The sequence below is a fragment of the Phascolarctos cinereus genome, unplaced genomic scaffold (genome assembly GCF_003287225.1).
Source record: "Phascolarctos cinereus isolate Bilbo 61053 unplaced genomic scaffold, phaCin_HiC Scaffold_9;HRSCAF=440, whole genome shotgun sequence".
In the NCBI taxonomy this organism is placed as follows: Eukaryota; Metazoa; Chordata; class Mammalia; order Diprotodontia; family Phascolarctidae; genus Phascolarctos; species Phascolarctos cinereus.
In genome coordinates, this window is record NW_027556402.1 from 42,168,581 (window position 1) to 42,182,501 (window position 13,921).

At 40.4% G+C, this 13,921-nt stretch overlaps 1 protein-coding gene across 1 annotated transcript in view; it reads right to left on the bottom strand.

Moving 5' to 3' along the window:
- The window catches only part of LOC110223048 (sodium/hydrogen exchanger 9B1-like), an 82,102-nt gene extending 71,073 nt beyond the window's left edge, over positions 1 to 11,029 (bottom strand). The window contains exon 1 of the mRNA XM_021008371.2: positions 10,954 to 11,029. The gene's annotated coding sequence lies outside the window, so the exon portion shown is untranslated. The remainder of the gene's footprint in view (positions 1 to 10,953) is intronic.
- Between the last annotated feature and the right edge of the window lie 2,892 nt (positions 11,030 to 13,921).

The window sequence follows — 13,921 nt, forward strand, 5'->3', positions numbered from 1 at the left end:
CATAATGATATTCTCTCTTATGGTGAGCTGGCCTCATCAAAAAAATCTTTATTTGATTTTCAATGTCTTAGAAAACCAAGTAAATTCTCAATTTTTGAGGCATATTTACATAAATATCTTTTTCTTATGGCTGAACACAATCACATCTCACTGAATTAGCTTAAGCTTCCAACCTGGCCATCTCCCCCGTAGCCTCACCAACCAGCCATTGCCTTGGCCCCAGCCTGGGTAGCCATTTCCCCCCTTTCTTTGTCCCCTTTCCATTCAGGAACCTTGAACAATGATCAAATCAATTCTGCCATTACTCCTGGGTGGGGTATATCAATCTACTACCCTATGCCTCTTCACCAACTCTGCAACTTTCAGTATCAAAGTGTACTCGTTGATTACCACTTCTGTTTGTATCTGGTCTCCCCCATTAAAATGTAAGTTATTTGAGGGCTGGAACCATTTTTGCTTTTTGTATTTTTATCTCCAAAGACAGCTGGGATTTTTCAGATAAGCAAGACCATACTACCTTCATGGTATGTATGTATGATACATATTAAGTGCTTAATAAATTCTTTTTCATTCATTTTAAAAGCACAGTGTCACAAAACCTTAGAGAATAATTAGACCTGACCATTTAAAACTATATTTGTGGCATAAATATGCCTTAAAAGAAAAGCAATTGTACTGGCTAAAATGACTTCTATATTTGTATGACTCTTCTCCCAAGGTCCTGATTTAACATTTTCAGCTGTCTACTGGATATTTCTATCCCAAACCTCAAATTCATCATGTCCAACTGAACTTTTCCTTTTAAAACTTGTTTCTTCTGACTTACTAACTACTCACATTAATAGATAGCATAAAGATTTATAGAACTGTAACTAGGATAGGGCCATGAGGATACTGTCAGAAGAATATCAACACTGAGACAACATCTGGTTGTCCCCATACCACTATCAGACCATTCTGTGGTCTTCTACTGCACAAGGCAAACCTGCTAGTTCCCCTAGTGTCTCCTTGGCACTAACATAATCCTGCTCCATTGTCTGGCTCCACCCCACCCCACCCCATCCCCACTCAATAGCTAGACAATTCTCACACATGGCACCATTTTTCTAGTACACTCCCTCAAAAGAGACTGGATTATTGGCACTGCTTTCAACCCTCCTTCCCTTGGAACTACCCTCTATGTAGATGACTTCTCTCCCTACTCTATTACTCCTTTGTGTCAACCATGAACCCCACCACCTCTCTTGTACCAGTAAGCCCAAATCCCAGGTGAAATAATTTCTCATTTTGGTTGTAAAGGTTTATAAAAGACTTCTCTGAGCAACCGTGTGAGATAATGAAGCTCAAATATGTGAGTGGACTTGAAGTCACAAAGCTAATAATAACCAGAGCCCTGGCTCAAAGACAGGTAAGTGGTCTGATTCCAAGTTCGGTGTTGTTTCTACTATACTGCATCGATTTCTTTATTCCTGTGTTAACCAAAAATCACAACTCCTCAAGACATAAGTAGTAACTTGATTTATTAAAAGAGAAAGGCACATGTATGTGGGAACTCCTTATACTAAATACATAGGAAATCACAATACAGACAGAGCCTTGGGTTTTTTATGTTGTGGCAAGGATGGGAAGTTGTAAGAGGAGGAGAGGAAAAGAGGGAAATTCCTTAGAGATGAGTCATGAGAAAAGTGAAGCATGGCTGGGCCCCCCCCGGGAACTGCTACCAGGGATGGGGAACCTGTTAGACCATGAAGGTAGTATGGTCTTGCTTATCCAAAAAGTCCCAGCTGCACAAATGGTTTATCAGTCTGAGTTAGGCTGGCTGGAACCAGGCTTGCAGCTGATTCAGCTTCAAGGACACTCAGAGTTTAACAGAGTTCAATTGCAAAAGATCACTGTTATGTTAGTTCAGGGGACTTCATCTCTGGAAAATAGAACAACTCAAGAATATAAGTTCAGGGGACCCCTTCATACCTGACACTATAACCATTATTCACCCAAAACCCCATGTTTGAAATGTTGAATGTGGAGAAAAGAGAAGAATCAAAGTTAACATCAACCAATTGCCAAGTCTCAGTGATTCTACATGAGAAATATTTGATTCTACCCTGTTCTCAATCTCTACTGCCACCACCTTAGTATAGCCCCTCATTACTATCCTTCTGGCCTACTACAATAACCTAACCAAGTTTTACCACTTATACTTTATGTTCCCACTGAGCCATGCCTTCACACTCAAGACAAGTCAACCAGTGTTTACTAAGCACATACTTTGTGCCAGGCACTAAGAGCTGGATACAAAGAAAGGCAAAAAGCAGTCCCTGCTCTCAAGCTGCTCACAGTCTAATGGAGGAGACAACATGCAAACAACCACATAAAAACAATATAAATACAGGACAAATTGGAGAAAATCAACAGAAGGAAGGCACTAGCATTAAAAGAGATCAGAGGGGCAGCCAGGTGGCACAGTGGATAGAGCACAGGCCCTGGAGTCAGGAGGACCTGAGTTCAAATCCAGCCTCAAACCAAATGCTTGACACTTACTAACTGTGTGACCCTAGGCAAGTCACTTAACCCCAGTTGCCTTAAAACGAGAGAGAGAGAGAGAGAGATCAGAAAAAGCTTCTTATGGAGATTTTAGCTGAGACCTGAAGTAAGTCAAGTAAGCCAAGAGATGGAGATAAGGAGTAAAGAGTTCCAGGCACGGGGGGGCAGCCAGTATAAATTCAAAGAGTTGGCAGATGGAGTGTCTCGTGTGAGGAATAGTAAGGGGCAGTGTCTTTGTATTGAAAAGTACATACATAGTGTGTATATTGGGGCAGGGGTGAGGGGAGGAGGCGGTTAGCGTAAGAAGGCTGGAAATGTAGGAAGGGAATGTAGGAAATGTAGGAAGATTATGAAGAGATGTAATAGTAAAACATTGGATTTTATCTTTGATCCCAGAGATAGTAGGCAGCCAATTGAATCTTTCCACATCATTACAACATTTCCACCACAAAAAAACAAAAACCAAAACCTATTGCCTGCCATATCAAGTACAAAGCCTTAGTCTGACATTCAAGGCTGTCCACAATATGGCACCACCATCCTTTTCCAGATTAATTCACGTTGCTCTCTTCCACCCTATTCCTCTCCTTTTCCTTTCTTCTTTTAAAATCATGAAAATATAACAAAGCCACTCTCAAGCCCTCTGTCTTATTTGACTCCCTCTGTGACTCTTGATGATTGGGGCTCTGCAGGAGAGGAAAAGGTATTCACTGGAGAGAGGAAAAGAGATGAAAGGGAAGGATTATCTCATACTCAGGGTACACAAGAGATTACATATATGCATGTATGTATATATATATATATACATGTACACACATATATTTATGTATACATATATGTGTATACACATGGTTGGGTGCAGAAATAGATTTCACTCAATAAGAAAAGAGGAAAGGAGAGAAGAGGACATAACAGGAAAGGTAGTTTCAAAGATTAGTCATAAGCAAAACAAACTATAGAGGCTGGATAGTGGAAGAGATACTTAAAAGGAAAGTAAAAACTCATGATTGGGCTCTGGGTAAGGGAAAGAGAAAAAAGCAGGGGAAAAATTATATTAATTGTATAAATTTTTAAAAATATTTTCTGCAAAAACCCCCAATGCAGCTAAAATTAAAGGGAAGTGGGTAACTAGGGTGAAAAAAATCTCTGATGAAGGTCTCATTTCTAAAATATATAGGGAGCTGATAAGAGCTATTTCCCAATTTGTAAATGGTTAAAGGGCATTAATAGGCACTTTTCAGAAGAAGAAATCCAAACTAATCCGAAGCCATATGAAATAAATAATGATCCAAATCACTAATAATTAGAGAAATGTAAAGTAAAGCAATTCTGAGGTGCCATTTCATACCCATAAGATTGGCAGAAGACAAAAACAGAAAATTAAAAAGGTTGAAGGGGCTGTGAGTGGAGCTGTGAATTAGTTCAATCTTTCTGGAATGCAATTTGGAACTATGTTTCAAAAGTTACTAAACTATAAATAACCTTTGACCCACTGATGCCACAACTAGGTCAACTATACTCCAAGAAGATCAAAGAAAGAGGAAAATGTCTTGTTTGTACAAAAATATTTTTTGTGATGGCAAAAAAACTGGAAACTAATGGATATAATCCACTGGGGAAATGGCTGAACAAATTATAGTATATAAATGGAATGGAATACCACTGTGCTGCAGTAAGAAATGATGAAGGGATGCTTTCAGAGAAACCTAGATTTGTATGAACTAACAGAATGTGAAGTGAGCAGAATTAGGAGAATACTTTACAACAATAACATCCTTGAAAACACAAACAACTTTGAAAGACTTAAGAACTCTAATGAATACAATGACCCACCATGATTCCAGAGGGCTCATGATGAAATACATTATGAACCTCCTCAGAGAGGTGATAGTCTCAGGGTGCAGCCTGAGACACGTGTATTTGGACGTGGCCATTGTAGGAATTAGTTTTGCTTGACTATCCTACAAGGATTTTTTTTTCCTCTTTTTCCATGGGCCTGGGGTGGGAGGAGGAGGTTAAAGGAAAAGAAAATAAATTTTTATTCATTAAAAAATGATAAAAATATAATTTTTAAAGATTAAGAACAGATTATGTCAGAATAAATTCACTTTCTTTTTTGTTGTTGTTGTTGTCCTATTTTTTTATTTTTTAGGCAATTGGGGTTAAGTGACTTGCCCGGGGTCACTATAAGTGTCAAGTGTTTGGTCTGAAGCCAGATTTGAACTCAGGTCCTCCTGACCTCTATCCATTGCACCACCTAGCTGCCCCCCCTTTCTTTTTAGATAGGGCACCATACTGGTAGATCATGAGAATGATGCAAATATAGTATGCTTGGAATTTAGTAAGATATTTGGAAAAAACCTTTTATACTATCCTATCTTTGTGGATGAGTTGGAGATGTGTAAGCTACATGGTTGACTAGATTGTGAATATGTTAAATGATCAGACCCAGAATAATCATTAATGGATCAATATTTGATTTGGAAGGAGTTTTTTGGTAAAATACCCCAAGGATCTGTCTTTGGCCAAGTTCTGTTCAACATTTTAATTAGTAACTTACATGGAAGCATTTTTATTACATCTAAAATCATTGCAAAGATGAGAGCAATGGAAGGAGTTTTTCGGTAAAATACCCCAAAGATCTGTCTTTGGCCAAGTTCTGTTCAACATTTTAATTAGTAACTTACATGGAAGCATTTTTACTACATCTACAATCATTGCAAAGATGAGAGCAATAGTTAACATGTTGAGTCAAGGTTCAAAGACATTGACAGGCTAAAATAGAATGAAGATAATAATAAGATGAAATATACTTAATAAGAATCAATGAAAAGTCTTGCACTTAAGTTTTTTTTTTAAATCAATGGTACAAATACTCAGTGGGAAGCGAGACTAGACAATAATTTTCATGAAAAGGATCTAGGCACTTTTGTGGACTGCAGCTTCAACATAAATCAACTGTGTGACTTGTCAGCCAACAAAGCTGTCATGTATATTAAGAAGGACATCCATTCAGAGGGAGGGAGGTGACAGATCCAATTACTCTTCCCTGGTCACACAACAGCTGGAATATTCTGTTCAGTTCTGAACTCTGCACTTCGGGAAGGACAATGACAAAATACGGTGTGTCAGAAGAAGGTGACCAGAATCTTGAGGGAACAAGGAATCTAGCTAGCAATTAAAAAAAAACTAGAATTACCCAACCTGAAGAGGAGAAGACCTGAGGGAGACTCGTTTTGGATGGTCCCAGTGAAAAGAAGTAGTTACAGAGAAGCAGATTTAAATTCAATATGAGGAAAAACTCCTTAAGGATTAGAGCTGTCTGAAAGTGGAATGGTCTTCCTCAGGAGATGAAGGTTCTCCATTGCTGCAGGTCTTCAAGAGGAGTCTGGGTGACTACAGGGAATGTTTGTAGAGATAATTTCTGTTCATTTATGGGTTGAACTATACAACCCCTGAGGTCTTGTCCATCTTCAAGAGTTTCTGGTTTTTGTGGAAATGTATATACAAACAATTATGATACAAAATAGAATTTAATAATTGCTCACCATTTTATGGTGCTCAAACACTTTTTAAAAAATTAAATTAAATAACTATTTCAAAATAATGAGTTTCCTGCATAATCCTATGTATAAAAACACTCTAAGAAAGGTCCCATAGGCTTCAGATTATCAAAGGGGTCCATGGCACAAAAAAAGGTTATGAACCTGAGGACAGATAGTGAAAGTGTGAGACTGAAAAGGGTATTTGGAATAGCTACTGTGGGGAACTCACCAGGGGGTCAGAAGGAGATAAAAACAGGGAACTGTTGTACTGGAAATCAAGCTGAGGTTAGTGAGTGGGAATTTGTAGTGGACTCAGTCAAAATAAAAACTTTATGACCTTCTCCAGCAGTGCTGTGAAGCTAAGAAATAGGAACAGAGGAAACAGATGACAAACTTGAATGCCACACACACTAAGCTCAAAGTGCATATATACATTTGGAATGTAAAAGTTGACATAAAAAACCGTGAAAGAATCAGATATCTTTCACAGTTAGGCTAGAGACTAGTGGATATACATTTGGAATGTAAAAGCTGACATAAAAAACCGTGAAAGAATCAGATATCTTTCACAGTTAGGCTAGAGGGAGAATTCTTAACCAAATGAGATCAAGGCAACCACAAGATAAATATAGGTAATTTTGATTACATGAAATTGAAAAGCTTTTGCACAAACAAAATTTATAATAAAACTAAGTTAAGAAGGTTAGGTGTCGATTGCAGGAAAAAAGTCACGTAAAATCTCTGACAAAGGTCTGTTCTCCAAGATACAGATAATTAACACAGTTATATAAGACCAAGAACCATTTTTCAATAATGGCCAAAGGATGTGAATAGTTTTCAAAAAAAATTGCAAGCTATTAACAACAACATGAAAAGTGGTTCATAATCACTAATAAATTGAGAAATACAAATCAAAATGACTCTGAGATTTTATCTCATACTCAATGTATTGGCAAAGATGACAAAAGATAGAAATAGTTATTGTTGGGGTGCCTATGAAAATAAGCACACCAAAACCCTATTGGCAGAGCTATAAATTGGTCTAAATATTCTAGAAAACAATTTGGAATGCTTTTTTAAAAAGTGACTAGGTGCAGCTAGGTGGCGCGGTGGATAGAGCTCTGGCCTTGGAGTCAGGAGGACCTGAGTTCAAATCCAGCCTCAGAGATTTGACACTAGCTGTGTGACCCTGGGCAAGTCACTTAACCCTGATTGTCTCACCAAAAATGAGCAAAAAAAACCCAATGAAGTGACTACATGTCCATACTCCCTGACCCAGAGATTGTACTATTAGTCATATACCTAAATGATAAGAAAGACAAAAAGAAAGATCCCAAGTACACCAAAATATTCATAGCAACATTTGTTGTGATAGCAAAAATCTGGAAAAAGTAGATATCCATTAGCTGGGGAATCACTAAATAAAGTATGATACAATAGTCAAATGGAATATTATTATACCATAAGAAAGGGACAGCTAGGTGGCCCAGTGGATAGGACACTGGGCCTGGAATGAGAAAGACTCTTCTGAGAGAGTTCAAATCTGGCCTCAAACACTTATTAACTGTGTGACCCTGGGCAAGTCACTTAACCCTGTTTGCCTCAGTTTCCTCATCTGTAAAATGAGCAAACCACCCCAGTATCTTTGCCAAGAAAACCCCAAATGGGTTCATGGTGAGTCAGAAATGACTCAACTACAAAGAACTGTACAAAAGCACAAATATGATGAATTCTGAGAAGCATGGAAAGACATATGAACTGCTGCACAGTGATATAAGAAGAGCCAGAAGAATAATATGCACAACATGAATGGGAAGAAAACCAACACTGAATATTTAGTAATTATTGTGAGCAATCTTAGTCCCAGAGAAGATAGGAGAACATATATGTCCTTTACCTCCTTACAGAGGTGGTAGACAAGGGATGGGAAATGGTTTGATACGTTGGCTACATTGCTTTTTTTTCTCTCTTTTAAATCTTTGTTAAAGAAAATGGATCTCTGAGTAATAGAAGGCAAAGGAATATATTTGGAAACGAGGTTGATATTAAAAAACAAAAAAATCAAAATAAGTAGGATAAAACGAAAATAAAGGAGTTGGATACTTAGATAACCCGTCAAGTCTCTCAGCTTTCTCAGTATTTATGACTGTATAATTACATCTTCCCACTTAAACAGAAAAGAAGTAAAATGTTACCTGAGAACTTGTCATCTTAAAAAAAAAATCTCATGAATGGTAAATACATTGTGCCGTAAAAAAAACTCCACATCTTCCAGCTGTTGTTGGTAAGATATCCTCAACACTAAGCCTAGTACAATTATCCCTTCCACATTGATCTGAAAATCTTCGTAAAATTTTGTGGCCCTCCCTTCATATCAGAGAAGAAGTCTGAATTTTTTCTTTTATATGGTATTTACAGTACCTTTTCGTAAAATTTTAGTTAAGTAATTCGCTGTAGGCTCTGTGTCATCTGCAACTTTCACAAAACTGACAAAAAATTCCCATTTTATTTCTTATGTTGATATATCCCATGATATATGGAAACTACAGTGGGGAAAGTCGAAATGCAGAAGGGATAACTATCATCTTTTGCAGCAATAGTTAGGCTTTTACATGGCAGGATAGTGACATCTAGTGACTGTACCACGAAGACTTCTAAAAAGAAGTTTGATAAACTGTCATGGGTTTTGTCACATAAAAAGTCAACACTTTATAATCTGTGCAGAATTATATAGCACTTAGATTTGGAAGGAACTTTAATCTAACCCCCTCATTTTACAAGTGAGAAAACTGAAGCCTATGATGGTTAAGTGAGTAGAAAGTAAGTGGATTTAAAAGATGTAGCCAAGATGTAATCAAAAGGTCCTAGTCAATGACTCAGTATGTGAATTAAAGGATAGGAAAGAGTCAAAGAGAGCCCCGAAGTTCTACTGTTTTTATGTGTTTTGGTTTTTGTTGTTGTTGCTGTTTTTTGTGAGGCAATTGGGGTTAAGTGACTTGCCCAGAGTCACACAGATAGTGAGTGTTATGTGTCTGAGGTCGGATTTGAACTCAGGTCTTCCTGACTCCAAGGCTGGAGCTCTACCCACTGCGACCTAACTGTCCCCATCCCTCCCTGAAGTTCTAAACACAAAAATATTGAATGGTTGTGCCACAGAAATAGTTAAGTCACAAGAAAGACCTGGTTTACCTAGAAAGATAAGCTCAGTTTGGGCAGTGAATTTGAGAGACTAAATAAAAGCCATTGACTTTATTGATTACTTCTCAGAGAGCAGTTTCAGTAGAATGACTGGGGACGTGATTTTGCCAGGTTTTGTCTGTTCTGTCTCCTTCATGTATCTTCTACCTGTTCTCTTCCCTTTACTCCCACCATGTCCAAAGCCTCAGGACCTCTTAACTGGAGTGTAGCAATACTCCTCAGCTCGAGATCCTTTAGTAATAAAAACTGCTCTGTTTGGCCTTTAAAGCCCCTTGCAATCTTGCTGGAGAGTATCTTTTCTGGCCAGTTACACATCATTCTCCAGACACTCTCAGCCAAAAGCTTTCATACTGTTCCCTGTCCCCAACATTTCCAAACTCAGTTTCTTTGAAGCCCTGAAAAATAGTAGGTACATAATAAATGTTTCTTGATTGATTAATCCTGCCTCTTGGACACGAAGTGTCCAGAGTGATCTGTTTGAGGTTTGAGGGTAGCTAACAGCAGGAAGCAAAAGAAACTGAAACCAGGGATAAAACTTCCAATCTAAGATCATCTATCTATGTATCATGTATCTATGTATCATCTACCTATCCTAGAAGAAAAGCACTTTATATAAACCTAGCGTCTCTCATTGGCCTTAGTCAAGCAGGATTTAGCCACTGTTACTCAAAAGCGCAGGGGCAGGCTCCCTTCCTCCTGTTTCACATCATTAACTAGCCTGTGTTACTCTGCTCCCCTCCTCCCTCAAACTGGCCTTTAGAAAATTTGCTTGAACACTTAAGTCATCTGTCTCATCCAATACTTGTGTCTGTCAAGACAGTTGGGACTAGAGTCAGGAAGAGCTCAGTTCAAATTCTTAACAGCCATCTTGGGGCAGTTAGGTGGTGAAGTAGATAGAGCACCAGCCCTGGAGTCAGGAGGACCTGAGTTAAAATCTGGCCTGAGACACTTGACACTTCCTAGCTGTGTGGCCCTGGGCAAGTCACTTAATCCTGACTGCCTCCCCAAAAAACAAAACAAAACAAAAAAACCTGTCTTGTGTGACAGCTAGACAAGTCCCTTAATTGCTCTCTTGCCTCAGTTTCCTCAACGGTAAAGTGGGGATGATAATAACATTAGATTGTAAGCTCCTTTTTTTTTTTTTGTATTTCCCATTCCCATCCTGCACTTAGCACAAGGCCTGGCACAAAGTAGATGCTTAATAAATGATTGATAGCACCTCCCCCCAGGGTTGTGGTGAATGAGATAACGCTTTTAAAGAGGTTGAGTCCAGAGTCTGGTACATAGTAGGAGCTTAATAAATGCTTGTTTCCTTCCTCCCTTCCTTGTTTGTATGTGGGTAGAGGTATGAGGGAATGAAAAGAAGAGGCAGAAAGGGGAAGGGAAAGGAAAAAGATGAAAGGGGTGAGAAGCAGCAAAGTAATGCGGGTGGACTTGAGGATGCAGATTACCAAAAGAAAAGAGGGAGGGGCAGTGACAGGAGTAGCTAGATGAGGCCGGAAGAGGAGGAGGAGGAGGAGGAGGAGGAGGAGGAGGAGGAGGAGGAGGAGGAGGAGGAGGAGGAGGAGGAGGAGGAGGAGGAGGAGGAGGAGGAGGAGAGGAGGAGGAGGAGGAGGCGGCACAGGGAAGCTTTGGCCTAGGACGTAAGGAGAGAGGAGCTCCCTACCTCTAGCTTTCTCAGGCCCCCGACGGCCTTCCTCAGTGGCCTCACCCGCGAAAACCGCCGGGATGTTCCACGCGCTGCCCTGCACAGGACCCGGGCCAGCTCCGCGCTCGTGCCGTGGGACTACCCACCCCTGAGCCGCCCCCCGCCGCCCCTCCATAGACGCCCCTCACTCCCATATCCCCACCTTCGCCGCTCCTCCATCCATCCCCCCCGCCGCCCCTCCATCTCTCCCCGCCGTCCCTCCATCCTATATCCCCCCTTCCATCCCATTACCCGAAACCCCTCCATCCCCACCCCGGAGCCCCTCCATCTCCCCCTCCTGCCAGATAAGATAGGGATAAGGGGTTTCAACTCTTTGCAAGAGATAATGGGGAGCCCCCCAAAGCTTCATTGATTCTTAATCATCGTCGATCAGGAACTGAATCGATCTTAGAAGCTCTTTAGTTGTTATACAATTATACACCTCCCCTCATTATACAAGGGGAGGCAACCCAGGCTCAGTGCCCCTTCTATTCTTTGAACATTTGTTATTCACTTTCAGTTATCCTTTGCCACGCCTTCCTTTCTGTTAAAAAGTTTCCACTTGAACTTCTGAAATAAGTATCTTGAGGTCTCTAATAATTAAAATGATCTTTATTATAATAGCTAACCTTTAAGGTTGGCATAACACTTTACAAATACTGTCACATTTTATCCTCACAACCACCCTGGGGGACAGGATGCATTTCTACTGCTATTTAAAGAGGAGGAAACTAAAGCAGACTGGAAGTTAAGTGATTTGCCCAGAGTCACACAGTCAAAAACTCTGGTCCCTGACCCCAGGCTCAGAGCTCTATTTATTAAACCACCTATCCGCCTCTTATTTTCTTGCCTTGATCATCACCAGAGAAGAAACATGCCCCTACCCCTCTTTAAAACACTAATTTTTTTTTAAAAATTTAACAGACATTTATTCTCTCTCTTGCTCCCTCTCCCTTCGTTGAAAACAAAACAAAAATAATTGAATTATAATTTATTTATTTCCCCACTGTTCTGAAATTGGAACCTGTTTAAGAGTTGGAGGTAGTGTTTCTGTGCAGTCAGGCTAGGGGTAGGCTTCAGTCAGGTTTTGGGATGGAATCAGGAAGTCCTTGTGATCTGATAGGGGTGATGTAGGAAGCAAAGCATGGGATCCCCTTAGCCTTAGGGCTTACGTTTCCACAGGTAGAATAATGCAGAGATTTAAAGCACAACTGCAGGTGGGCTCAGGCTTAGCCAATAAAAAGCAAGCTGATGGTTCCATAAAGACTCCAAAATCAAGACAAGGGTCAAGCCAGCTCAGACCAGTTAGGGTCAACCTGAGGACACCTGAAAAATGTTAGTGTGCCTGCTTAATGAACTGCATTATTATTATTATCTGACACACCCTGCATAAAATTAGAGCCTCATTAACAAGTCATGACCAAGGGAGGGGGAACATACTTGAGCATATCAAGGGGAAACATGTAAGGAAAGGTGTAACCTGGGAAGGGATGGACCAATCCAGGCCTGGGATGTTTCTCATCGAATTCAACTGCATAAAAGCACACTTGCCCTTGCATTCAGGGCCCACCCCTCCTTAAGAGGGGTGGAGCCTGCTTCTGGCCAGAAACATCTAAATCCTCTGGACTTTCTTTGTAATACATTTTCTTGATACTGTAATGCAGAACATTATTTTGACATTTAGGTAGTAGGGCCCTTTAAGCCATGGAAAGCAAAAGTTGGTGCTAAACCAGACCTCTTTCCTCCTAAATCTAAACAATAGTGAAATGTACTCTCGCATAGCTCAGCATAGCCCGTACCTCCAATGAAAATGGATAAGAAAGCTTGCAATATAATTGCTTTAGATAATTATGTTTATACCAGAGACCAGGACACCTGGTCTGGTTTGTGTGATCTCTGACCTGTAATAATGGGGTGCTTAGGTGCTTGTGCTTGTACTTGTGCCCCAATTTCTCCCTAGTCTCAGAAACACTGTCTCTAACAACCACTCCCCAGACCAAGGACACTGTGCCTAGCAGTTATTCATGCATGGGCCTCAGCATGACCCTTATCTCTCTCCCTGTACAGCTACACAGAGCTGGGCTGCTCAGGCCCCAGCCCTCAGATCATGTATCTGGAAGCCTCCCAATTCCTCAGTAAGTTCCTGTGTTGTGAGAAAGCTTTCCTTTGGTGCAGAGCATTCTCATGTCAAGACAGAGGGAGAGGAGTGTCCTTGACCAGCCCAAGAACTCTTCTTCTTGCCAGACTTCAAAGATCCATCCCCCTCCCTGTCCGGTATACTCCCTGTACTTTCCCATCCATAGCCCCCAAAGACACCTGCATCTTTGGATTACCTCATCAGTGTTCCTCGCATTTCTTTCCCATGCTCTTTTCTATATAAACCCTAGCTCGACCCCTGATGGAGGCTGCTTGATTTGGATGTGCATACCCCTTGCAGCCTCACGCTAATAAAGTCCACATCTTAAATCACATCTGGATCTCACTCGCTGATTTCTTGGTACAACAATGCTAAATTTTTGGTGTCAAGCCTATTTCTAACATGGTGGTGGAGGAGTACCAATAGGTGATGAAGGGTCTTGGGAGGCCTGAGAGGAGCAGGGGAAGCTCAAAGTAAATGAAAAATGGTGGGGCACTATAAGAAGTGATGAAAGGAACCATTTCAGAGAGACCTGAGAAGGCCTGTATGAACTGAAGCTGAGGGAAATGAACAGTCAGCAGAATAATTTACACAGTGACAATATTGTGAAGACAAACAACTCTGAAACCTTGAAATTGAACCAGTGACCAAGCACAATTTCAGATGGCTGATTATGAAGCTGAGTGCCTCCTGACAGAGAGGTGATGGCCTCAAGATGCAGAAGGAGACATCCATTTTTGGCTATGGCCAATGTGGAATTTGTTTTGTTTGACCATGTATATTTGTTACATGGGTTTTCTTTTTTTCATT